This window comes from Ursus arctos, unplaced genomic scaffold (assembly GCF_023065955.2).
Source record: "Ursus arctos isolate Adak ecotype North America unplaced genomic scaffold, UrsArc2.0 scaffold_22, whole genome shotgun sequence".
In the NCBI taxonomy this organism is placed as follows: domain Eukaryota; kingdom Metazoa; phylum Chordata; class Mammalia; order Carnivora; family Ursidae; genus Ursus; species Ursus arctos.
This window is the reverse complement of record NW_026622897.1, coordinates 24,002,615-24,026,893: the sequence shown is the minus strand read 5'-3', so window position 1 is coordinate 24,026,893 and position 24,279 is coordinate 24,002,615. Positions and strand designations below refer to the sequence as shown.

The 24,279-nt window shown below is 42.4% G+C and overlaps 1 protein-coding gene across 4 annotated transcripts in view; it reads right to left on the bottom strand.

Annotated features, from left to right (window-relative positions):
* Nucleotides 1-19,787, bottom strand: part of TMEM45B (transmembrane protein 45B) — a 53,502-nt gene extending 33,715 nt beyond the window's left edge. The window contains exon 1 of one of the 4 annotated variants that reach the window (XM_057316668.1): nucleotides 19,630-19,787. The gene's annotated coding sequence lies outside the window, so the exon portion shown is untranslated. Of the gene's footprint in view, nucleotides 1-831; nucleotides 2,403-19,629 lie in introns of those variants that run through there. The other 3 variants (XM_044386529.3, XM_044386530.3, XM_048217182.2) reach the window with 3 other exon arrangements.
* Nucleotides 19,788-24,279: the final 4,492 nt, after the last annotated feature.

Sequence of the window (24,279 nt, the reverse complement as noted above, 5' to 3'; positions counted from 1 at the left end):
CTGGTGAAACAGTACAGGTTTCTTAGGAACAATAAGCCGTACTACCTATTAAAGTGAATGTAAAGGCATAGATAGAATTCTGACGCCACTTTATGAGCCCAACAGAGCGGCGGGCGGGGCCTCGGGGCAAATGGTCGGGGATGCGAAGGAACATGGCGGCCACCGGGGAAATGGCGGAAGAGCACGTGAAGGAAATGGTCACTTCTCAGAAGAAGTGGCTGGCTAAAGTGTTTAAAAGATCTATTTCATAAAGGGATGGGCTTCTCTTTCTGAAGTGCAAATCCTTCCTACATCTAGGGCAATCTCCAGAGGTTATCCTTCTGGACCCAGACGAGGTTCAAGGTCCAACGTAACCCCCCCAACCCCTGCTCATCGTCCCCCTTGGCTCCTACCCGCTGAAGCAGTAGTCGAAGCTAAATCCCGACTCAGGGAACGTTATCAATCGCCTCTTATTATTGGATTCCGGGCTTCCTGGCTGAAGGAGAGTCTCTGGCTCGTCGCATTTGTGGGTTGGCGCTCACGGGGGCGGACGGTAGGGCGCTGAGTGCCCACGGCGACGTGGGGCCGACCTGTCTCTGGGCCAGACAGGAGCCGTCCGGGGCGGGGTGCCCTGGGATCCGCGGGGCGCGGTGGAGGGCGGGGGCTTCACACTTCGCAGCAGTTCTCATCCCGCGGCCGCCGGCGACCCGACACCCGTGCGCGCTCAGGGGGCTTCCCGATCGGCCGCCCCCACCCCTGGGCCGTCCGGCCCCTCCGGCTCTCCTGCCCGAGCCCCCTGCCCCGGCCGGGTCCCCTGGCGGTCCGAGACCCCAGCCCGCAGCGGCCGCTCACCTGCGCCCAGCGCCCCGGAGCCTTCCGCTGCCCGCGTCGTGCGCCGACTGCCGCAGCCGCCCGGCAGGTGCGAGCGGCCGACCCGGCCCAGGCAGCGCCGCCAGCCGGCCCTCCCCACCTCTGACCGCCTCTCCCCGCCCTTGCGGGCGTGCGGGGCCTCCAGTCTCAGTGTCCGCACTTCCCTCCACGCCCCTGACACTCCCGCCGAGGTGTTCCCTGGCCCCGAGACACGCCCTGAGGTGTGCTCGGACGGGGACCGGTGCCTGGGCACCCAAGGCGGACTGCGACCAACCGTGACCTCCTATGATGCAAAGCAGTGACAGGCCCTGGGAGGCGGCGAGGATTCGGGAGCAGAGGCTGTCGCAAGGTAGGCTGTTTACCGAGCCAACAATCGCGGTGAACACACCGGCGAACTAGTCACGAATCTCCCTCCAGCAAAGGAAGGCTGTGTCATATCCTGGACCAGAGTCCGATTTTCTGGTTTAAGCTTAGTGTCACACGGATTCCTTCATTCATTCATCCTACAGATCTGCCGCGTGTGAGATCCGCACAGTTCTAGGTACTGGAGAAGGATCTGCGAAGGAAAGTCCCTGCTGGAAGGGGCTCGCTTCCTACGAAGAAATGCGCAACTTTCTTTGTAGTATCCTGTGGACTCAGTGCCCTCATCTCTAAGTTAAGGGGTTGGCCTCCTAGTTTCCTACTCTTACTCATAATACCCTGCGGAAGTTAAAAACTTCCCCTTAGCAAGAGCTAAGGCTTCACTTCAGACCTACTGATCAAAATCAGGGGACGAGTGAGGGCAGAGGACCTGTTAAAAGTCCCCTAGGTGACCACAGGAAGTCAGGTGGAGGGTTGAGTCAGCCTCCCTTCTAGATCTCTAAGATGCCTTCCAGCTTATTCCATTGTTGTCGGTACTGGAAACCAAGAAGGTTGTGGAAACGATGCTCTATGTAGGTTTTAGAGAAAGGCGAAGGATATACAGGAGCAGGGCGGCAGGGGACACGATCCCAGCTACAGCTTCTTTTGATCAAATAGCTTTTCTTTCCATAGAGTCAAAGGAAGGCACTTCTGAGAATAAGTCATCAACCTGAGCAAATCTTTCCTCTATGAAAGTGAAGGAGGGCTGGTAGAAGATAATGGCAGAGAGCCACGGCTATCAGTTAAAAGGCTAATTGAGCCACACAATTCAGATGGATAATGTGCTGGTGCCAGGAGCTGGGAGAGCACTTCTTTTATTTCCCGTCACCTTGGGAATTTTTTCTAACTACGAAGCCTCATTTTGGCACTTGGTCACATCCATTATTTTTGATATGGGTGAGAAGGAGTAGTCTGGGATGTCTGTTACCCTGGGAAACTCTGTTCCTGTCACTAGATCCCCTTTCTCTTCAGTGATGTTTTCCTCTAAGGCTATGAGGATGAAACTGATGTGTGACCTCTCAGTTGTAATTACGGGTGGGTAGAGATCCTTCTTAACATTGAAAAATTGGAACTAAGAAAATTATATCTGCCTCAAATGATAATATCCAAGTGCCAGGACAAACTAGTTTTGCAAAGTAAGTTTGACTGTCTTTAACTCAATCTGTAAAAATAACACAAATCAAGTAGCTTAAATCAAACAGTTAACAAAAGATAAATGATTAATATATCAACAGTCATAAATTAATACAGGAACAGCTACCAATTATGATAAAGCCATTTAATATAACAATGAAACAGATTAGTGTCTAGAAACAGATCCAAGTATATGTGGGTCTTGATAAACAAAAGGATGGCTTTTTAATTCAATGGGAAATTGTTTACTTTATAAATACAGCTGACATAATTGACTATTCTTTTGGAAGATCTTATCATAGACTTGCTCATTATCTAATCTCCCATGGGCCATCATGATCCTAATTGGGCACATGACCACCCGGAATGATATCATTTTTTCCAGCCTCCCTTTTAGCGAGGATGGGTTATATGACTAAGTTCAGGATGATAGGTTGGAAGCGGAAGTGGTGTAGGCTACTGCTGGGTGGAGTCTTGAAAGGAAGGGGCCATGCCCATCCTCTCCCCTGTCCTGTCCTGCTGACTGGAATGTGGAGATGGTAGTGAGCCATCTTGGAAAATGAATGGTGATGTAAGGGGATGAAAGGAGGCTGGGTTCCATACACATCCTGGAATGCCCATCTCCAGTTATGTGAAAGACACATAAAATTCTATCTGGTATGAGTTCCAGCAATTGGAGGTTTTTGTTACATGCAGCCAAATCCATAAGCTAACACATGCAGAGCATCCTTCTTCCTTGCTTTAGACCATGAATAAACAAAAGTTGGAGATGGATTAAAGAAAGATCTAAATACACTATTTACTTTGCCCAGTAATTGCAGTTTGAAGACTCCATTGTATGGAACTGAGGCATCATAAGAACCTTAAAGATTTGGACTGCAGCATTATTTATAATAGCATGTGGTTGTCAATGTGGCAGTGGTCAAATATGGTATAGCATGTCCTTTTATGATATAGTGTGCAGTTATTAAAAAGGCTGAATTTGATTTGTATTTATGGACCAGGAAAATAGTCATGGTATATTGTTAAAGGTACAAAGTTTGCAGAGTGGTGGGTGTTTTTGGGTTTTGTTTTTTTTTTTGGTGGTAAAACATATATAATATAAAAATTACCATTTTAACCATTTTAAATTATACACAACAGTGATATCAATTACATTCACATTATTGTACCATCATTACCACCATCTGTCTCCAGAACTTTTTCATCATCCTATACTGAAACTCTATACCCATTAGGCAGTAACTACGCATTCTTCCGTCCCCCAGCCCCTGGTAACCTCTATTCTAGATTCCGTCTCTATGGATTTGACTACTCAAGGTATGTCATAAAAGTGGAATCATACAATATCTGTCCTTTTGTGTCTAGCTTATTTCAATTAGCATAATGTCTTCAAGCTTCATCCATGTTGTAGCATGTATCAGTTTCTTTCCTTTTAAGGCAGGAATATATATGACATACACTACGTGTAATACGCTACATTTTGTTTATCCACTCATCTGTCAATGGACCTTTTGATTGTTTCCACCTTTGGCTATTGTGAACGATGCTGCTATAAACCTTGGTGTATAAGTATCTCCTTGGGTTCCTGCTTTCAATTCTTTGGCATATATATCCAAAAGTAGTGTTGTATCAAATGGTAATTCTATTTTTTTGAGGAACTGCCTTACTGTTCTCTGGAGGAGCTGCACCATTTTACATTCCCACCAGTAGTACACAGGGTTTCAATCCTCCCTAACACTTGTTTTCTGTTTTTTGATAATAGCCATCCTAATGAGTATGAAGTAGTATCTCATTGTGGTTTTGATTTGCATTTCCTTAGTGATTAATTCTGGTGAACATCTTTTCATGTGCTTATTGGCCATTTGTATATATCTTCTTTAGAGTAACGTCTATTCAGGTGCTGTGCCCATTTTTGAATTAGGTATTTTGTTTCATTGACTCTTAGGAATTCTCTACATATTTGGTTTTAATCTCTTATCAGATATGTGATTTGCAAATATTTTCTCCCATTCTGTGGGTTGCCTTTTACTCTGTTAGTGTCTATTGATGCAAAAAGTTTTAATTTTGATAAAATCCAATTTTCTATTTTTGCTTTTGTTGCCTATGCTTTTGATGTCATTTAAGAAATCACTGCCAAATTCAATGTCATGACGATTTCCACCTATGATCTCTTCTAAGAGTTGTATAGTTTCAGCTCTTATGTTTAAATATTTTATCCATTTTGACTTAATTTTTTTATATGGTGTTAGATAAGGGTATAACTTCATTCTTTTATGTGTGGATATCTAGTTTTCCAAGCACGATTTGTTGAAAAGATTGTCCTTTCCCCATTGAATCATCTTTACACTCTTGTAAAAAAAATCACTTGACTTTACATACAAGGGTTTATTTCTGGGATCTTTGTTTTATTACATAGATCTATGTGTTTGTCTTTATGCCAGTACCACACTGTTTTGATTATTGTGGCTTTGTAGTGAATTTTAGGTCAGGAAGTACAAGTCTTCCAAATATGTTCATCTTTTTCAAGATTGTTTTGGTTATTTGGGATCCTTGAATTCCATATGAATTTTAGAATGGATTTTTTCTATTCCTGAAAAAAAAATCTTTCAGATTTTGATAGGGATTGCACTGACTCTGTAGACTGCTTTGGGTAGTATTAAAATTGTCTTTCAGTCCATGGACACAAGATGTCTTTCCATTTCTTTATGTTTTCTTTAATTCCTTTCAGCAATGTTTTGTAGTTTTCAGTGTACAAGACTGTCACCTTCTTGGTTAAGTTAATTCCTAAGTACTTTATTCTTTTTAAAGAAGTATTTATTTGAGAGAGACAGGGAGAGAGAGAAAGAAGGGAGGGGCAGAAGGAGAGGGAGAGAGAGAATCCCGAGCAGACTCCCCGCTGAGTGCAAAGCGGAGGCAGGGCTTGATTCCAAGACCCTGAGATCATAACCTGAGCCAAAACCAAGAGTAAGACATTTAAATGACTGAGCCCACCAGGCGTCCTAAGTATTTTATTCTGTTTGATGCTTTGGAAATAGAATTGTTTTCTTAATTTCCTTTTCAGATTTTTGTTGTAGGTGTATAGAAACACAATTGGTTTTTGAGTGTTGATTTTGTATTCTGCCACTCTGCTGAATTAGTTTATTACTTCTAACAATTTATGTGTGTGTGTGTGCGTGTGTAATATTTAGGATTTTCTACATAGATGATCATATTATTTGTGAATACAAATAATTTTATTTCTTCCTTTCTGACTTTTCTTGTCTGATTGTACTGGCTAGAACTTCTAATATTGTGTTGAATAGAAGTGGGAAAAGTGAGCATGCCTGTCTTGTTCTTAGTCCTAGAGAAAAAGCTTTTAGTTTCTCACCACTGAGTATCCTGTTAATGGTGGGTTTTTCATATATGACCTTTATTATGTTGAGGTAGTCTCTTTCTATTCCAAGTTTGTTGAGTGTTTTTTGTGAAGGGGTGTTAAATTTTGTCAAATGTTTTTTCTGCATTCATCAAGATGATCATATTAGGTTTTTTCCCCTTTCATTCTGTTAATGTGATGTATTACATCAACTGATTTTCATATGTTGAACTATCTTTGCATTTCAGGAATAAGTTCCATTTGGTTATGCTATGTAATCCTTTTGATATGCTGTTGAATTCTATTCATTAGTATTTTGTTAAGGATTTCTGCATCAATGTTCATAGTTATAGTCTCTCTAATTTTCTTTAATTGCAGCGTTTTTATTTGGTTTTGGTATCAGGGCAATGCCTGCTTCGTAAAAATGAGTTAGAACGTGTTCTTTTCTCTTCAGTGTTTTGGAAGAGTTTGAGAAGGATTGGTGTTAGTCTTCTTCAAATGTTTGGTAGAATTAATCTGTGAAGTCATTAGGTCCAGGACTTTTCTTTGTCAGGAGGATTGTGATTCCTGATTTGATCTTTTTAAGAGTTAGGGGTCTGGGGTGCCTGGGTGGCTCAGTTGGTTAAGCGTCTGACTCTTGATTTTGGCTCAGGTCATGATCTTAGGGCCGTGAGATCGAGCTGGAGTCAGGCTCTGCACTGGGTGTGGAGTCTACTTAAGGTTCTCTCTCCCTCTTCCTCTGCCCCTCCGCACCTCTAAAAAAGAGAGAGAGAAAGAGAGAGAGTACTGTTTAGATTTTCTTTTTTTTTTTTTATCATTAGTCTTGGTAGGTTGTGGAATTTGCTTCTAGGAATTTGTCCATTTCATGTAGTTACTGAGTGTCGGCCTACAATTGTTCATAGTACAATAGTTCTCTTATAATCCTTTTTATTACTGTGGAATCGGTAGTAATGCCTCTACTTGCATGTCAGATTTTGGTAATTTGAGGCTTCTCTTTTTCTCTTGGATGAGCTAGGTAAATGTTTGTCAGTTTCGTTAATCTTTTTGAAAAACTAACTTTCAGTCTCCTTGATTTCCTGGTCTCTGTTTTACTTATCACTGCTGTGATTTTTATTGCTTCCTTCCTCCTGCTACCACTGGACTTATTTTCTTCTCTTTCTAGTTCTCCAAGTGGTTAAGCTAGATTGTTAATTTGGAGTCTTGATTTTAATGTAAGCATTCCTAGCTATAAATTTCCCTCTTAGTGCCATTTTTGTTGCATCCCATAAGTTTTAGTGTGTTGTTTTCATTCTCATTCATGTCTAAGTATTTCCGAATTTCCCTTGTGATTTCTTCTTTGACCCATTGAGACTTTAAGGGTGTGTTGTTTAACTTCCCACAAATTTGTGAATTTTCGAGTTTTCTTTCTGTTATTGATTTCTAACTTTGTCCTCTTGTGTTCAGTGAAGATATTTTGCATGATATCTGTCTTTTTAAATCTATTGAGAGTTGATCTGTGGCTTAACATATGTTCTGTCCTAGAGAATATCCTATTTGCTCTTGAGAAGAATGTGTATTCTGTCCTCGTTGGGTGAAGCATTCTGTATATGTCTGTTAGATCCAGTTGATTTCTTCTTCTTTTTGTGTGTTGTTTTGTTTCACAATCATGAGATTATACGACATACACACACAAGTGCAGGGTGTGTGTGTGACATGTATGAGTAGAAAGGAAGGTATGGAAAGCTACCTTGGTTACCTCATGAGAATAACACTGGACTGGAGAGAGACAGGTGAGAGAACTTCTTTTCAGAAGTGTGCTCCAAGCTGAAGGGCTGGTGAGGGTGAGGGAATCTAGATTGGGTCGTATGTGATGACCATCCCGTCATGGCCTCAGAAGCCGCAGAGCAGTGGGGACTGTTGTTTGTTCCACTCGTCCTCTTGCAGAAGCTGTGATTGGCCAGTGCATGAAAGGGGATCCTCTGACGGACCGGACTTAAGAAAAGCATGAGTGGCTCGAAATGAGCAGCACTAGACATCCCTTGTGCGATACTTCAAAATCATCTCAGTCACACTTCTTAGTTTAGTCGTGGGTGTGGTGAACAGCTCCCGTGAGCTTTGACAGGCTTTGTGTAGAGTGCTCCCCTGCCTGGTTGCGCAATGATCTCTTGCTTCCTGCCTTGGGGCTTTTTTGAGGCTTGCAGGATGTAGAACGTTGGCAGGACTCCTCCCGGTGGTCATGAATGTGCAACTGGGAATTTGAGGAGAATAAATGGCCCATGAAGCCATTCTCCACCAATGGGGAATAGTATCTAAGCAACAGATGCTTTCCCTTTTTGTCCTATGGGTGGATAGTTCTGATACATACTTTTAAAAATTCCTCAAGAAGTACCAGTCAGAAAAAAAGTCCCAGTGGCCAACTTGTCCCTCCTTCCTGTGACACTCCCCTCATCTTTCACTCCTGCTGTCTGGAATCACCTACCCAAATGTACTACCTGCACACATCTCAGGCTCTGACTTGGAGAAACTTAGGTAAGAACAGGAGATTTGTTAAAAGAGTCTCTAGGCCAATTGTATGAGGCTCATGTCTGGTTTAACTACAGGTTAGGCGGCAAAGTAAAGTTGCATGATGTAGGATAGTCCCGTTCCATGGGTGATATTAAAAGTCTGCCTCTTGCTTGATGTCTGCGTTCCAGGAAAGCTTCATGTACTGGGTACTAGGTACCCTGTGGATCTGAACCTGTACTGAGGGTGTCAGCCTCTGATCAGAACCACCGATGGCTTGGGACCCCCGTCAGATGAGCAACATGCCACATGTGGACTGTTTGAGTCTGGGGGGAAATGCTCCAAACAGGTGGGTGTCAGATCCTGCAGCACTTCAAACCTCCCTCTTCTTTGGATGATTTTTGTCCATTGGCAAGAATCCCAAGATTGCACTCCCTCCTTAGTCTTGACATCTTCCAGCATCACTCCTTGGGCCTTGGCATTTTCTTGCATCTGAAGTGGACTTCCATGTCCAGTTCATTGATGGATCCATTGGGCTAATGTTGTTACCCATTGGGCACAAGCTTGATTGGCATGAGAGTTCATTCATGTTCCATTTTAAAAAGTCCTTTGCCATGAGCATTAACATATATTTTTCCTTTCCAGGCAACAAGCTGCTGACATAGTTCTTGTCCCCACACAGGGAATCCCTTAATGGTCCAATCATTCAATTGCCATTCTCCTGAGCAGATGGCTAGGCCCTTGGCAATGACCCATGAGTTGGTGAAAATGTAGCAAGGCTTGGTGGTATGGGTGGCCTGCACAGCCATCACCACTGCATGGAGTTTAGCCCACTGAGCAGAATGTCCATATCCAGTCCCAGCTAAAAGATGGCCACTATTGTCTAAATGGTGGCCATAGCTGTGAGGACTCTGCCTGTCTTTAGTTTTGCAAAGCCATCAGTGAACCATGCCACATTGTCAGCAGGCATATCTTTGAATCTTGGGCCCTGGGTAGCCATGGGGGTGGGGATGGGGGCAAAGCATTCCCTGTGGGTTGCTCAGTACTTCCCGGTAAGCTGGTTTGTTCATGGAGGTTACTCGTCCCTTGGGGTCATGGCTGGACCTCACCTTGGATATACCATTTCTACTTGATAATTGAGCTCTATTAGCTTGTCCAATTTTATTGGTGCCCAAGCAAGAATGGGCAGTTCAGGTCACAGAATCACATGCGGTGCTCTGGCTCTGAGATGTTTAGTCTCTAACGCCGCCCAATAGCAAGCAAGGAGTTGCTCTTCAAAAGGAGTGCCTCTGGTGGCTGCCTTGGGTAACTTATGGTTTCAAAATCCAAGAGGCCAGCACCCCCTACTGGCAGTTTTTTGTTACCGCGTACCCCAATCGGCATGCATGGAGGTTGTGGACACCTGTGGCGCCTAGATTCTGGAGGTTCCAAATGCAGCGTCTGGGCCACTGCTTGTTGAAGAGCTTTCAAGACTTGCTGCTACAAAGGGCCTGATTCAAAACTGATAGCCTTGTGGGTCACCTTAACTAGGGGGAACAAAAGAACATCCAAGTGGGGGTACATGCTGTCTCCAGTACCCAGAAAGGCCTATCAGATGTTGGACCTCCTTTTCAATAGTGAGTGCCCCCAGAGCGAACGATTCCTTTACTCGCTTGGGCACAAAGCCAAAGAGACCCCTAGGAAATGCACTTGCTGTGTTGGGTCCTGTACTTCCTCTGGGTTTATAGCCCAGCTGCCACTAGTCATTGTATTGCGACTAATTGCAGTGCTACCTCCACCTGCTTTTTTGTGGGCTTTCCAGCTAAGAGGTCGTAGATGTAATGGATGGCCGAAACTCCTGTGGTGACTTGGGTTTGTTGACGGTCAAATCCCGCCCAGTGGTAGCATATTGAGAATACGAGCATATGAGCTCCTGTCTGCCATGGGTCACCTCGTTTACTCCCAAATGTCCCAAAGTCATTCATTTTCAGGTCCTTATGGCGCCAGTATCCAAGAGCCCCATAAAAGTATCAATTTCTCTCTTTTCCCTTTTTATCCTGACGGAGGTACAAGGCCACTGACCCACAATGGGAACCTGAAGACCTCGGCCCCATCCTTACCTGTGCCCCCCAGCCTGAGACATTTGGGTCTGCAATGTCCCTTTATCAAACAGAAACACCAGCCACGCTGCATGAGATTTCCCTGGTCTCTGTCCATATGTGTCTTTCGGGTTTTGTATTTCATTTTCAGGGAAGGATCTTATTTCAACAGTTTTGTTTTCAGCAATACCATCAGTGGTTTGGCATTGAGTGAAAACGGATCTTATTTGAGGCCCCAATGAGCAGGACTAGGTGAAACACCCCCCCCAGGACTCCCTTAATCCCCTTGAACATCACCAGTGACCCTGTTGGTTCAAAACCTCGGGAGCTTCCCAGGTGAAATCTAAAACTGGTCTCTATACCTGGAGGGCAGGAAGAGACTGAAGAAAGAGGCAGGCCAATCGGATTGGTAGATGGCAGGTTTAACAAGCAAGGGAACTTCTATATGAGACTTGTCTTGGGCAGCTACAAGATGAATAGATCTCTATACCCACCCACTGAATCTTGAGTTTATATAGATGCCTTACCTGGGTTCAGTCATCTATATCATCCAGATGGTCTCAAGACCACATCACTATCTCAAGGCTACATCCTTGGGGCAGCTTCTGGGAGCTGGAAAGGCGAGCAGGATGTACATTCTAAGGACAAGGACAGGGTGAGGAGCCCCCCATTGCCACCTTGCAAGTCCAGCTTGCAAGTCAACCGGCAGTGATGTCCTCTCAATAAACTCCCCCTACAGACCCTTGGGATACCGTGGGAGTTGGCTGGTGGTGTGGCAATGTGAGGGTGGCCAAGAGCCAGGTATAGGTTTTCTTCTTAGGACCCACCTCATGTATCTCTGTCCTCATCCATTGCGCCAGCTCAGTCCTATTGACAGGGAGGTTATTTACATTCCATTTATGCCTATAAGGCAGAGGGAAGGAGCCCATGATCCTTGCGGGGCTGGCACCACCCCAGGGCATGGGGCTGACAAACCCTTGTGCTTCCACCATCTCGTGGTTGGCGACCCTGCTCATTGTGCCAAATTGTCAAGCAGAACACAGTGAACCAGTAAGCAATCCCAAGGGAGGACTCCAACTACCTAGAGGATAGCAAAGCTTATCACACCAGCCACCGGGAGTAGAAGTCCAGACACTCTGCTCACTGCATCTTGGTATTAGAGTCAGCAAGAAACACAGCACAGTAGAGCACTGGGTAGAAAAATGGTTTACGCACACAGAGAAGAGACAGCAAGGTCAGCTCCATTAGTGTGGGTCGGTCCCCTATGGCCACCAAGGTCCCCCCTCCACTCCTGACAGCCATTGCAGGGCAAGAGGTGTGTATGCACCCTTCTTGTCCAGAGTGGAAAGACCCCAACTCCTCCCCGTGGTGTCTGAAATACTGAATGCTGGGGGTGTGCCTGAGGTCATCAACACACATATGGAAGCAGAGGAAGGCTGTAAGCCTGGCACAGGTGTGTGGGCTCTGTGTCTCTTGGTAAGGAAGTGTTCCTGTCCCAAGGTCCCTTCTTAGGGTGCTGACTGGGGACTGAAAGACTGCACATGGGATGTCCTTAACCAACAAGAGCAAAAGTAGTCAGTTTGGGGGTTGCTGGGGCGCCAACTCATTAGTAACTAAAGGGACGGCATTAAACATTTACTCTGCCTTTCTTCTTCTTCTTTTTTTAAAAAGATCTTATTTAATTATTTTAGAGAGAGAGAGAGCACGAGCAGGATGGGCAGAGGGAGAAAGAGAGAGAGAATCTCAGGCAGGCTCCGTTCTGGGCTTCCAATGAGGAGCTTGATCTCATGACCCCGAGATCGGGTCCGAGCCGAAACCAAGAGTCAGATGCTCAACCAGCTGTGTCACCCAGGTGCCCCTACCCTGCCTTTGTTACATGAACCATATAGCAGAGAAATTAGAGAGTTTTAGAGAATGCAGGAGAATATTTGTAGAAAAATTCTAGCTAATAAGTACAGAATGAATGATAGAGTTAGAAAACCACCATTTGGCAAAAAAAAAATTTTTTTTTTGAGAGAGACAGAGAGCAAGTGAGCATGGGAGGGCAGGAGGGGCAGAGGGAGGGGCAGAGAGAGAATCTTAAACAGGCTCCATGCTCAGCACAGGGCAGAGGGGGAGGGCCTCCATCTCACAACCCTGAGGTCAAGAGTCAGAGGCTCAACTGACTGAGCCACCCAGGTGCCCCTCCATTTGGCAATTTCTAAGGAGACAATTGACTTAGGTAATCATCATTAATAAATAAATCTAACACAATATGTCCAAGACTTCTACCCTGAAACGTATAAAACAGTATTGAGAGGATTTAAAGAAGACCTATGTAAAAGAGAGATATACCATGTCCATATTTTGAAAGACTCAGTATAACAATGATTTAATCCTCTCTAAATTGGTCTATAGATTCAATGCAATCTCAGCCAATTATTGGAAGGTGTGTGTGTGTGTGTGAAAAACAATAAACTGGTTTAAAAGCACATACAGAAATGCAAAAAGGGTAAGAATAGCTAAGACAAACTTGAAGAACAAAGCTGAAGGACTCACATTATCAGATATCAAGACTTATTATGAAGTTGCAGTAAACACAATAGTATGGAAATTGGCACGAGAACAGACCAATTAACCAAAAGAACAGAAAACAGAGTCCAGAAGCTGACCCATACATAAACAGTCACTTGAATTATGCCAAAGTGTGCAGTGCAGTGCACTGGTGGAAAGGATAGTCTTTTAATAAACAGAGATGGGTCAATTGTACTTCCGTACAGAAATGTTTATACATTGACCCCTCCCTCTCACTGCTACACAGAATCGATTACAGTGGCTTGTAGATCTCATTGTGAAAGGCAAAACAATAAAGATGTGGAAAAATATCTTTACAACCTGGGGAATAAGAAAATATTTCCTACAAAGTACATAAAAAAGCACCAATTGTAAAAGAAAAAATGCATAAATAAGACTTTAGTATAATTAAGAACTTGTGTTTAGAAAAGGACAATGTCAAGAAACAAAAAGGCGGGCACCCTGGGTGGCTCAATCGGTTAAGCGTCTGCCTTCAGCTCAGGTCATGATCCCCTTGTCCTGGGATCGAGTTCCGCATCAGGCTCCCTCCTCAGTGGGGAGTCGGCTTCTCTTCTCCCTCTGCCCCTCCCTCCTGCTCCTGCTTGCTCTCTCAAATAAATAAATAAAATCTTCAAAAAAATAAAAATTAAAAGAAAAGAAAAGAAACTGAAAAGGCAAGCCACAGACTGGGAGAAAATATTTGCAACATGAATCTGATAAAGTATGTATGTACAAAATACATAAATAATATCTGCACGCCAGTAAGAAATAGGCAGAAAACACATTTAAAATATAAACAAAGGAGTTAAATAGCCACTTTCAAAAGAGGACTCATAGCCAGTAAAATATGTAAAAATTCTCAATTTTTTTCGGCTTTATTGAGATATGATTGCCATATCACATTATGTCAGTTTAAGATTTGCAGTGTGATGATCTGATATATATATGTATTTTGGGAAATATTTACCACAGTATGGTAGTTAACACATCTGTCATTTCACATAATTACCATTTTGGGGGTTAAGCTCTACACTTAGCAGCGTTCAAGTACACAATACAGTATATTTACCATAGTTGTCACTCTGATATTAGATTCCCAGAACTTATTCAACTTGTAACTGAAAGTTTATACCCTTTGACCAACATCTTCTCCTTCCCCCACTCCCTAGCCCCCAGCAACCACCCGTTTACTCTCTGTTTCTACGAGTTTGGACATTTAGATTCCATATGTAAGTGAGATTGTATGGTATTTGTGTTTGTCTGTCTGACTTGTTTCACTAGAACCTCAAAGTTCATCCATGTTGCAAAGCGCAGAATATCCTTCCTCTTTATGGCTGAATGAAATTCCACATGTAGATAGATATAGATATAGACAGATTGATATATTTCACATTTTCTTCCTCCATTCATATGTTGATGGATTGTTCCCATGTCTTGGCTATTGTGAATAATGCCACAATGAACACAGAGATGCAGCTATCTCGATGAGATAGTGATCTCCTTTTCTTTGGATATGTACCCAGAAGTGGGATTGCTGGATCATATGGTAGTTCTCTTTAATTTTTTTTTCCATTCTGATTCCTATAGTAGCTGTACCAACTTACATTCCCGCCAACAGTACACAAAAGTTCCTTTCCACAACCTCATCAACATGTGTTATCTGCTGTCTTTTTGATACTCGCCATTTCAGCAGGGACAAGGTGATACCTCATTGTGGGTTTGATTTGCATTTCGCTGCTGATGAGAGATGTTGAGCATCTTCTCATGTGCGCTCGTTGGCCATTTGTATGTCTTCTTTGAAAAAAAATACCTATTCAAGTCCTTTGCCCATTTGAAAATCAAATTATTGTTTTGTTTTTTGTTTTCGTTTTTGAGTTGTATGAGTTTCTTCAATATTTTGGATATTGATTCCTTATCAGGTACATGATTTGCAAATAGTTTCTGATTCCGTAGGTTTTGTTTTCATTTTGTTGACTGTTTCTCTTGCTGTGCAGAAGCTTATTTATTAATCTATTTATTTTTAAAGATTGTATTTATTTATTTGCGAGACAGAGAGAGAGAGAGAGAATAAGCAGGGAGAGCAGCAGAGGGAGAGGGAGAAGCAGACTCCGTGCTGAGCAGGGAGCCCAATATGGGGCTCGATCTCAGGGCCCAGAGATCATGACCTGAGCCGAAGGCAGACGTTCCACTGACTGAGCCACCCAGGCACCCAGTTTTAACAGTTTCTTGGTAGAGTCTAGGATTTTCCACAAAGTCTTTTCCACAAATTTTCTACAAAGAAAATTTTACTTCTTCTTTTCTGATTTTGGTATCTTTTATGCCTTTTACTTGTCGGATTGCTGTGGCTATGACTTCTAGGACTATGTTGAATAGGAGTGGTGAGAGTGGCCACCCTTGTCTTGCTCCCAGTCTTAGAAGAAAAGCGTCGTTTTGCCTGCGTTATTCCATCCCCTAAACCAGTATCGCTCAGTGCCAAGAAGGAACTCCCCAGCAAATTCTCTCCTCCAAAATTAATTACAAAACTGGACTAAATTGTCAAAATAACCATTCCAGGGCTCTGGAAATTGGCCAAAGTCATATGACTAATTTAGAGGTAGTTATTAATGAAATACTAAACTTTAAATAAAAACAGTAGGTTCTGGGGCGTCTGGGTGGCTCAGTCAGTTTAAGCATCTGACTTCAGCTCAGGTCATAATTTCAGGGTCCTGGGATGGAGCCCTGTGTTGGGCTCCCCGCTCCGTGGGGAGTCTGCTTTGTCCCTCTCCGTCTGTTCCTTCCCCCTGCTCATTCTCATTCTCTCTCTCTCAAATAAAATCTTAAAAAAAAACAAACACAAACAAACAAAAACCAGTCAATTCTGTGATTATCTTACCTGAGATATTCTATTTCCTATTTCTTCTTATTTCTTCCACCTTCCTCCTCAGTTTGTGGGATATTCTACCAGGGTGTTCAAACTGTGAAAACCCACAGCTTCACCACCGGAGGGGTCTCACTTGGTTTTGAATAAGCATAGAAAAACCTACTCCTAGCAGAATTGGAAGTAATAGTTATGATCTCAGGAGCAAACAAACAGGTAAAACCAGTGGCTCAGCTAGCCTGAGGTTGCAGTCCTGGCTGGCATTAGCAGTGAACTGGGGGACTGGCCAAAGAGTTAACAGGAAGATCTGGAATATGAGAAAGCCATAAGGTCTGGATAAGTTTCCACATGTCTGCACAGGATAGACCAGGGAGGACCCAACAGCGTGATCAATGAAAGAAAAATCTGATAACTTGGACATCATCAAAATGAAAAACTCAAAAGACACAGACTAAGAGAAACTCTTTCCAAGTAATGTATCTGATAAAGGACTTTTATCTAGAATGTACTAACAAGTCTTATGATTTAATAATAATAATTTAAAAACAGGCAAAATGTTTAAACAGACATTTCACCAACAAAGATATATGAATATCTAAAAGCCCATAAAAAGATGGGCGCCTGGGTGGCTCAGTTGGTTGAGTGTCCAACTCTTGGTTTCAGCTCAGGTCATAATCTCAGGGTCCTGGGACCCAGTCCTGTGTCAGCCTCTGTGCTCAGCAGGGATTCTGCTTGAGATTCTCTCTCCCTCGCCTTCTTCCCCTTCCCTCACTTGTGTGCTCTCTCTCTCTAAAAGAAATAAATCTTTAAAACAATAAATAAAAGCCTATAAAAAGATGGTTAGCAAAATTAGAACTAGGAAAATGCAAATTAAACCACAATGAGATACCAATACACCAAGATAGTTAGATTAAAAAATATAGCAACCCAGCCCTTCAAAAAAGCCCAAGATGATGTTGATCAGGAATAATCATGGAAATCAAATACAGAAAATAGTAAGAATTGGGGAGGATGTGGATAAACTGGAACCCTCAAATACTGCTTATAGCAATGTAAAGTGGTACAGCCACTCTGGATTACAATTTGGCAATTTCTTAAAAAATTAAACTTAATATCTGACCCAGCACTTTCACTCTTAGCTATATATCAAGAGAAATGAAAACATGTGTCCACACAAAGACTCATATGCACATTTTCATAGTAGCATTATACATAATATTCAAAACTGGAAACAATTCAAATGTCAGTCCACTGGCGAATGATAATGTGTTATATCTATAAAATGGAATCCTACTCAACAATAGAAGTAAACGAACTACTAATACATGCTTCAACATGTATGACTGTAAAAACGATGGTAAGTGAAAGAAGCTAGAGAGAAAAGACCACATACTGTATGATTTCATTTATAAGAAATGTTGAGAGAAGACAAATGTATAGAGATTGAAAGCAGATGAATGGTTGGTTGCCTGGGGCTGGAGTGGGAGCAGAGGTAGGGACTGATGGCAGTTAGGCAAGATAGAATATTCTGGGACAATGGAAGTTTTCTCAAACTGAACTGTGATGATATTTGCACATCTTCATAAATTTACTAAAAATCATTGAATTGTGCAGTTACAGTGGGTGAATTTTTTTATAAGTTATATCTCAGTAAAGGTATTAAAAATCATAACCCGCAATGGGTAGGGGGTGGAGAAGTATAGATGAAGCAAGATTGTTGAAGCTGGATGATAGGTAATAAAAGTTCATTATACTATTCCTTTTACTTTTGTGTGTGTTAACAAATTGCATTAATAAAATTAAGTTGGAGAATTTACAGTTACTGATTTTATTTTTTTTAATTTTTAAAAAAGATTTTATTTATTTGAGAGACAGACTGAGAGAGAGAGAAAGAGAGAGAGAGCACAAGCAGGGCAGAGGAAGAGAGAGGAGCAGACTCCCGGTTGAGCAGGGAGCCTGATGCGGAACTCAATCCCAGGACCCTGGGATCATGACCTGAGTCAAAGGCAGACACTTAACCGACTGAGCCACCCAGGCGCCCCTACACTTTCTAATTTTAAATTTTAATATGCTAGTTAAGACAGTGTGGAACTGGTGTGAGTGTAAGCATATAGATCAATGGAACAGAACTGAAAGTCCAGAAAGGAATTCTTACATTTATGCTTAATTGATTTTAGGCAAAGGCAATTTAAAGAGGATTAACAAATAGCCTAATGGAACAAAACAGAGCTCAGAGATAGACCCACCAGTTTAAATAAACCTGATATATGACAAATACTGTCATACTGATATATGACAAATATGCCACAAATCAATGCTTAGTAGATGCTGTTGGAAAAATTGGCCCATAAATAGAAAAATAAAACTGCATCCTTTCCTTATCTTTACCTATTCATAGAGGTGGACTTCAGCTGTACTAAAGATCTAAAGGCACATTTCTAAAAAAACATATATAAAAGCATCTTTGTGACAACTTAAGACCACAAAGCACAAAGCAGGAGGCAAAAAAATTTAATGGATTTTGTTGCATCAAAATTAGAGATTTTTGTTAAATGAAGGACCTCTAGACAAAGTCAACACACAGACGGTAGATTGGGAGAATATATTTGCAATATCCAACACTGACAAGAGACTATTAGTCTCTAGCTCTTAGCTGGAATATACAAACAACTCTCGTGAATCAACAACGAGAAACCAACAGGAAACTGGACAAACGATATAAACAGTGATTTGTAAATACGGAAACCCAAATGAAAAGTAATAAAGAGGTACTCTAGCAATTAGAAAAATGTACACCATATTAAAAGACTGGAGGTCAGATTTGCAAAAGTTAGAAACTGGAGAATGCCAAATGATGTAAGAGCGTGGGAAAAATAAGAACTCTCCTGCGTTGCTGGGGGAGTGGTGACATTGGTACAGTTTTCTTTGGAAAGTAGTTGTAAGTCTTTGGTTGAATTAAGCATTCGTATGTTCCAGAGAAATTCACGCACAGGCTCACAGCAAGACATGTATATAAGTGGTCATCGTAGTTGCAGACAATCAGACAAATGCAGTTGATACATACTAGGGAACGCTGCGCACGTTAGAAGCAACAATGAAATGTATGTAACAACATGGGTATGTTGTAAAAACAGTGCTGAGTAAAAATAGTAAGAAATAATCCAAGGTCTATGTATTAAAATGCCATTTATATAAATTTAAAACACATGGGTGAAATATGGAATTTAGAAGATACATACAAGACACATTTGAATATTATGTACAATGCTACTATGAAAATCATAGTTAACAACGGAGGTGAAAACTGGGTAGTGGGATTCATTCAATCATCTTCATCTGAGATCCAAAGGTGGCAGAGGAGGGAGAAATCATCTATGAGAACATCTTCAGATTAGTGGTTATTTGCAGAGATATAGGGAAGAAAAAGAATGGGAGGGATCTGTATTGTTTACATCTGTATAGTTTAATTTTTAAAAAATAGATAATTTATTCTATAGCCTCTGTATTAAAGGCAGTAGAGTTAATGATCAAAATCATGGGCTCTGGTTGTAGATTATCTGAGACCAAACCCAAATCTGCCAGTTATCAACCGTGTGACTTAGGGCAGCCTCTGCACCTCCCCAAGCCTCAATTTCTTCAGCTGTAAAATAGGAATGATGATAATATCTACCACACAGGGCAGATCTGATTACCAAAATATGTATTTCATATGATTGTGCCTGGCACATAATGGCATACTAGAAACGTTTTCTGTTATTTGAGGGCTCTAAGGCAAAAAGGACAAAAATAGAAGCATCCATTTAATAGTGGCCATGCATAAGCTGGTGTGCGTGTGTGTGTGTGTGTGTGTGTGTGTGTATGTATATTTAAGTTTTTGTTTTTGAAATATTTTTTGTTAAAAATAAAGGCAGGAATATACTTACCAAGAGAGGGAAGGAACACACAATGGAATGCAGGAAGAATGGAAAGGAGTCGAGAGCGAAGCAGGATTTTGAAACCTTGAAGCTTAGAGAATTCCTCAGAAATAATCTGTCAGTTGGGCTTTGGTTTTTCTTTTGCTGGGTCAAGAGTGTGAAATCTTGGCTAAAGTATAGTTAATGAGTGTTCTTTGTGTTTGTTCGAATTGATTTTTTTTTTTTTTTTTTTTTTGGTGGATCAATGGGTAGATGTTTACCCCCCTGGTTATAGGTCATAGTTCCTGCTTATTTGCATACCTGGTAATGTTTGATTGGACACTAGACATTGTGCGTTGTATGTTATCAGGTTTTTTGAATTCCTTTAGATTTTTATGGACTTGGTTTAGAACGCGGTAAATTACTTAGAACGGGTTTGATTTTTTTTTTTTTTTTTTTTTTTGCAGCTTGCTTTTAGGCTCTGATAAGACATGTCTAACCCAACTTTTCATCAAGGGCCAATTTGACCCCACTGAGGCACTAGGCTTCTGAGCCCTGTGTCTGAGGGTCTGGGCGATAGGCAGTCTTTCCACCCTGGCTAGTGGGGGACCACTGTTTCAGGCCCTGTGAGAGCTCCCCGGCTTGATCTGCCTCCTTCTCTCTGGTGTTCGTTCCCCAGCCTTGGAGGCCACATGCAGTACGCTGTAGTGGTCAGCCAAAGACGGCAGGGACCCCCTGCAGCTCTCCAGAGCTTTCTCTCTCTCTCTCTCTTTGCAGTTCCCTTGCTGATACTTCGCTAACAAATTTTCATCATCTTGCGCTCCTCGAGCTCTGAAATTGTCTTCTGAACCCAGTGAGAATGCCAGGCTCTGTTTTGGTTTCCCCTTTCTGCATCCAGCCTGGAGACTCTCCAGGTGGTGAGCTGGGACACTTTTCGGGATCACCTCGCTTGTTTTCCTTCTCTCCAGGGTCACTGACGTATGTTGGCTGAGTGCAAGGTCCAGAAACTTTTGTTTCACATATTTGGTCCAGCATTTGGTTGTTTAAGGAGGGAGGGTAAATCCAGTTTCTGTTACTCCATTGTGACTGAAAGCTGAAGTGGAACATTGGTTTTTGATAAAGAGTTTCATCATGTTTAAGTAGTTTCTTTCTATTCCTATTTTAATTAGTGTTTTTATTAGAGATGCTATTGAGTATTAGGAAACAGGTGCACCTGGGTAGCTCAGTCGGTTAAGCCTCCAATTCTTGGTTTGGTCTCAGGTCATGATCTAAGGGTCATGAGATCGAGCCCTGCCATGGGCTGTGAGCTCATCGCAGAATCTGCTTGAGATTCTCTCTCTGCCCCTCCCCCCACCTTGCACACCTGCACACACTGTCTCTAAAATAAATAAATAAATCTTAAAAAAATAAATATTAGGAAACAACTTTCTTTGCATTTATTCAAAAAATCATGTAGGTTTTCTTCTTTAACATACAAATATAATGGTTTATGTTGGTAGGATTCCCACTGTTGAACAACTCTTGCATTACTGGAATGAACCATTCTTGGTCATGTATTATTTTTATTTCATCTTTATTTTTATTTTTTTAAAAGACTTTATTTATTTGTCAGAGAGATAGAGATACAGAGAGAAAGAGCACAAGCAGGGGGGGAGCGGCAGGCAGAGGGAGAAGCAGGCTCCCTGCTGAGCAAGGAGCCCGATGTGAGGCTCAATCCCAGGACGCTGGGATCATGACCTGAGCTGAAGGCAGATGCTTAACCGACTGAGCCACCCAGGCATCCCAGTCATATATTATTTTTATATTATTAAAAAGCACTGATAGGGGCGCCTGGGTGGCTTAGTCGTTAAGCGTCTGCCTTCGGCTCAGGGCGTGATCCCGGCGATCTGGGATCGAGCCCCACATCAGGCTCCTCCGCTATGAGCCTCCTTCTTCCTCTCCCACTCCTCCTGCTTGTGTTCCCTCTCTCGCTGGCTGTCTCTATCTCTGTCGAATAAATAAATAAAATCTTTAAAAAAAAATAAAAAGCACTGATAAATGAGCAGTGCGATTGAAAGTCCTGGGATGACAGCATGTCAGCCTACAAAAAGACTGTTTGGATTGGTGATAACTAAGAGATTGCATCACAAAAATTTATGTGTTGGGGACTTGGGACTCAAAATAAATTTTTTTTTTCTCCAGTTAAGCTATTTAAAAATTCTGATGGGCTCTCTGGCATTTTAGGGGATTCCTTGTTACATTCAGAAGCTTTCTTAAGTCTTTCTTTTCATGTGTTAGACTGCTTGATGTTTTCCCTCAGTGCAGTGATGCTCTTTTCATTTTTTTCGATATTTTTTCCCTCTGTATTTCATTGTGAATGGTTGACATGGCTATGTCACTAAGTTCGCTAGCCTTTTCTTTTTTATTGTCTAATCTGCTGTCAATTTAATCCAGTGCGTAGCTTTAAAAAAAGTGGGGGGCGTGCCTGGGTGGCTCAGTCGGTTAAAGGTCCGACTCCTGATTTTGGCTCACGTCATGATCTCAGGGTCATGAGATCAAGCCCCACATTAGGCTCCACACGGAGCCTGCTTAAGATTCTCTCTCTTTCCCTCTCCTACTGCCCCTTCCCCACCTCTTAAATTTTTTTAAAAAAATTAAAAAAGAATTGTAGTTTTATTCTCAGAGGTTCAATTTGGGTCTTTTTGTATCTTCCACGTATCTTCCACATCTCTACCACCATGTTCAGTCTCTCCTCTAACTTCTTGAAAACATAGGGAATGGTTATATACAACAGTTACAGGAAACTGTTTCAGTGTTCTTGTGCACTAATTGTATAATCTGTGCTGTTTCTGGATTTGTCTTCATGTTTGATTTTTCTCTTCATTATGGATGGTATTTTCTTTTTTTTTTCATGCCCAGTATTTTTTTTTTAAAGATTTTTATTTATTTATTTGACAGAGAGAGAGAGAGACAGCCAGCGAGAGAGGGAACACAAGCAGGGGGAGTGGGAGAGGAAGAAGCAGGCTCCCAGCGGAGGAGCCTGATGTGGGGCTCGATCCCAGAACGTGGGGATCACGCCCTGAGCTGAAGGCAGACGCTTAACGACTAAGCCACCCAGGCGCCCCCACATGCCCGGTAATTTTTGATCGGATGCAAAACATTGTAAATTGTACTTATTGGGTGCTGCATCTACAAGAGAGAGAAAGACCGAGGGTCTTGGTGGCTATCAGCCTGCTTGAAGAAGCTGGCATGAAGCTTCCTCCTGTGGGTGCCGCAGCGAAAGAAGGGAAAGGGGGGCATTTGGTTCCCGAGCAGCAGCCTCCAGCCCCCACTCTGGCCTGAGGCACCCACTCCCGTGTTATGGATTAGCTGAGGGTCTGCACTCAAGCCAGAGGCAGTAATGGTGACTAGAAGAGTCCCAGTTGGAGTTTGTGGGCCCAGCCTCAGGACGCAGTAGGCCTCAAGGGTGGGCGAGGGGAGAGATGTTGGTGTCAGTAAAGTGAGTCATTAGAGAGAGAGAGAGGAAAGCAGCTCTAGCAAGGAGAGGAAGAATCAATTGACCGGAGTGGGGGAGCTGCTTGTGAAGAGGTTGTTGGTAGTATCTGGACGCTAACGGGACCATTCTTGAACCCAGGAACTTTGAAAACAAGAACACAAGTGCCAAGACTGAAAGGAAACTGCATCCTATTGTCTTTGCTGGGGTGAGCTCCAGATAGAGGCTCTGCTGTTATTTAAATGCCATTATTCTTGTCAACCATAGTCTTTGTCTTTAACTCTCTAAGGTTAATGAACTTAGAGAATATCTGGTGTAGACGAAATAAAATTTTAAAATGTTAATACATATGTAATATATTAATATGTGAATATCAAACCGCTAAGACTGAGAGATACAGTTTGAAACAATGAGGTTAGGTATCTGATCTATGCCTGAAAGTTCTTTGGACACACAGGAAGTCCCTTATTGTTGTACTTATTCTTTTTAAAGTTTATTTATTCATTTATTTATTTATGTACGTAATCTCTACCCCCAACATAGGCTCGAACTCACAACCCCAAAATCAAGAGTCGCATGCTTCTCTGACTAAGCCAGCCAGGTGCCCCAGTACGTACTTATTTTTTGACTGAGATCAAAGAAGTCTTAATGCACGGGGCCCACAGTGCCTGAAGCTCACATGTGAGAGCAATGCTAGTTTTGATGCTTGCATATGTGGATTGAATATTCAGAAACATTTTGTCTTTCTTTTTCACTACTGATCATGTGTTTTCTGTGTTCCACTTACATATCCACTTTCCCCCATGAGAATGTCAGCTCTTCTTGTCTTGTGGTTACCATGTGTGGAGTGATTACCAAGTGGACAGACATTTTATGTGTCTTATGTTGCTTAATTCACATACTCCTCTGAGAAACTGAGTTTCTTACTCTTATCTCCATTTTCAGGTTTAGGAAACCGAGGTTAAAATAAGCTGCCCAAAGGTATATGGCAATTAAAATTTGAACTCTAAAACTGTCTTACCAATCTCTGAATGCTCTAGACTTGATGTAGTGGGGGAGGCATAGTACCCAATACCGGATAACTGACTAATGCTTGGTAGAATGTGTGAAACGTGTAGTTGTCCACTGTGAACACAAGATGGCGCTCTAGGCCCAGCCACGCTGCCTCGTTGGCGTGAGTGAGCCGGGGCTCCGTCGGGGTTCACAGG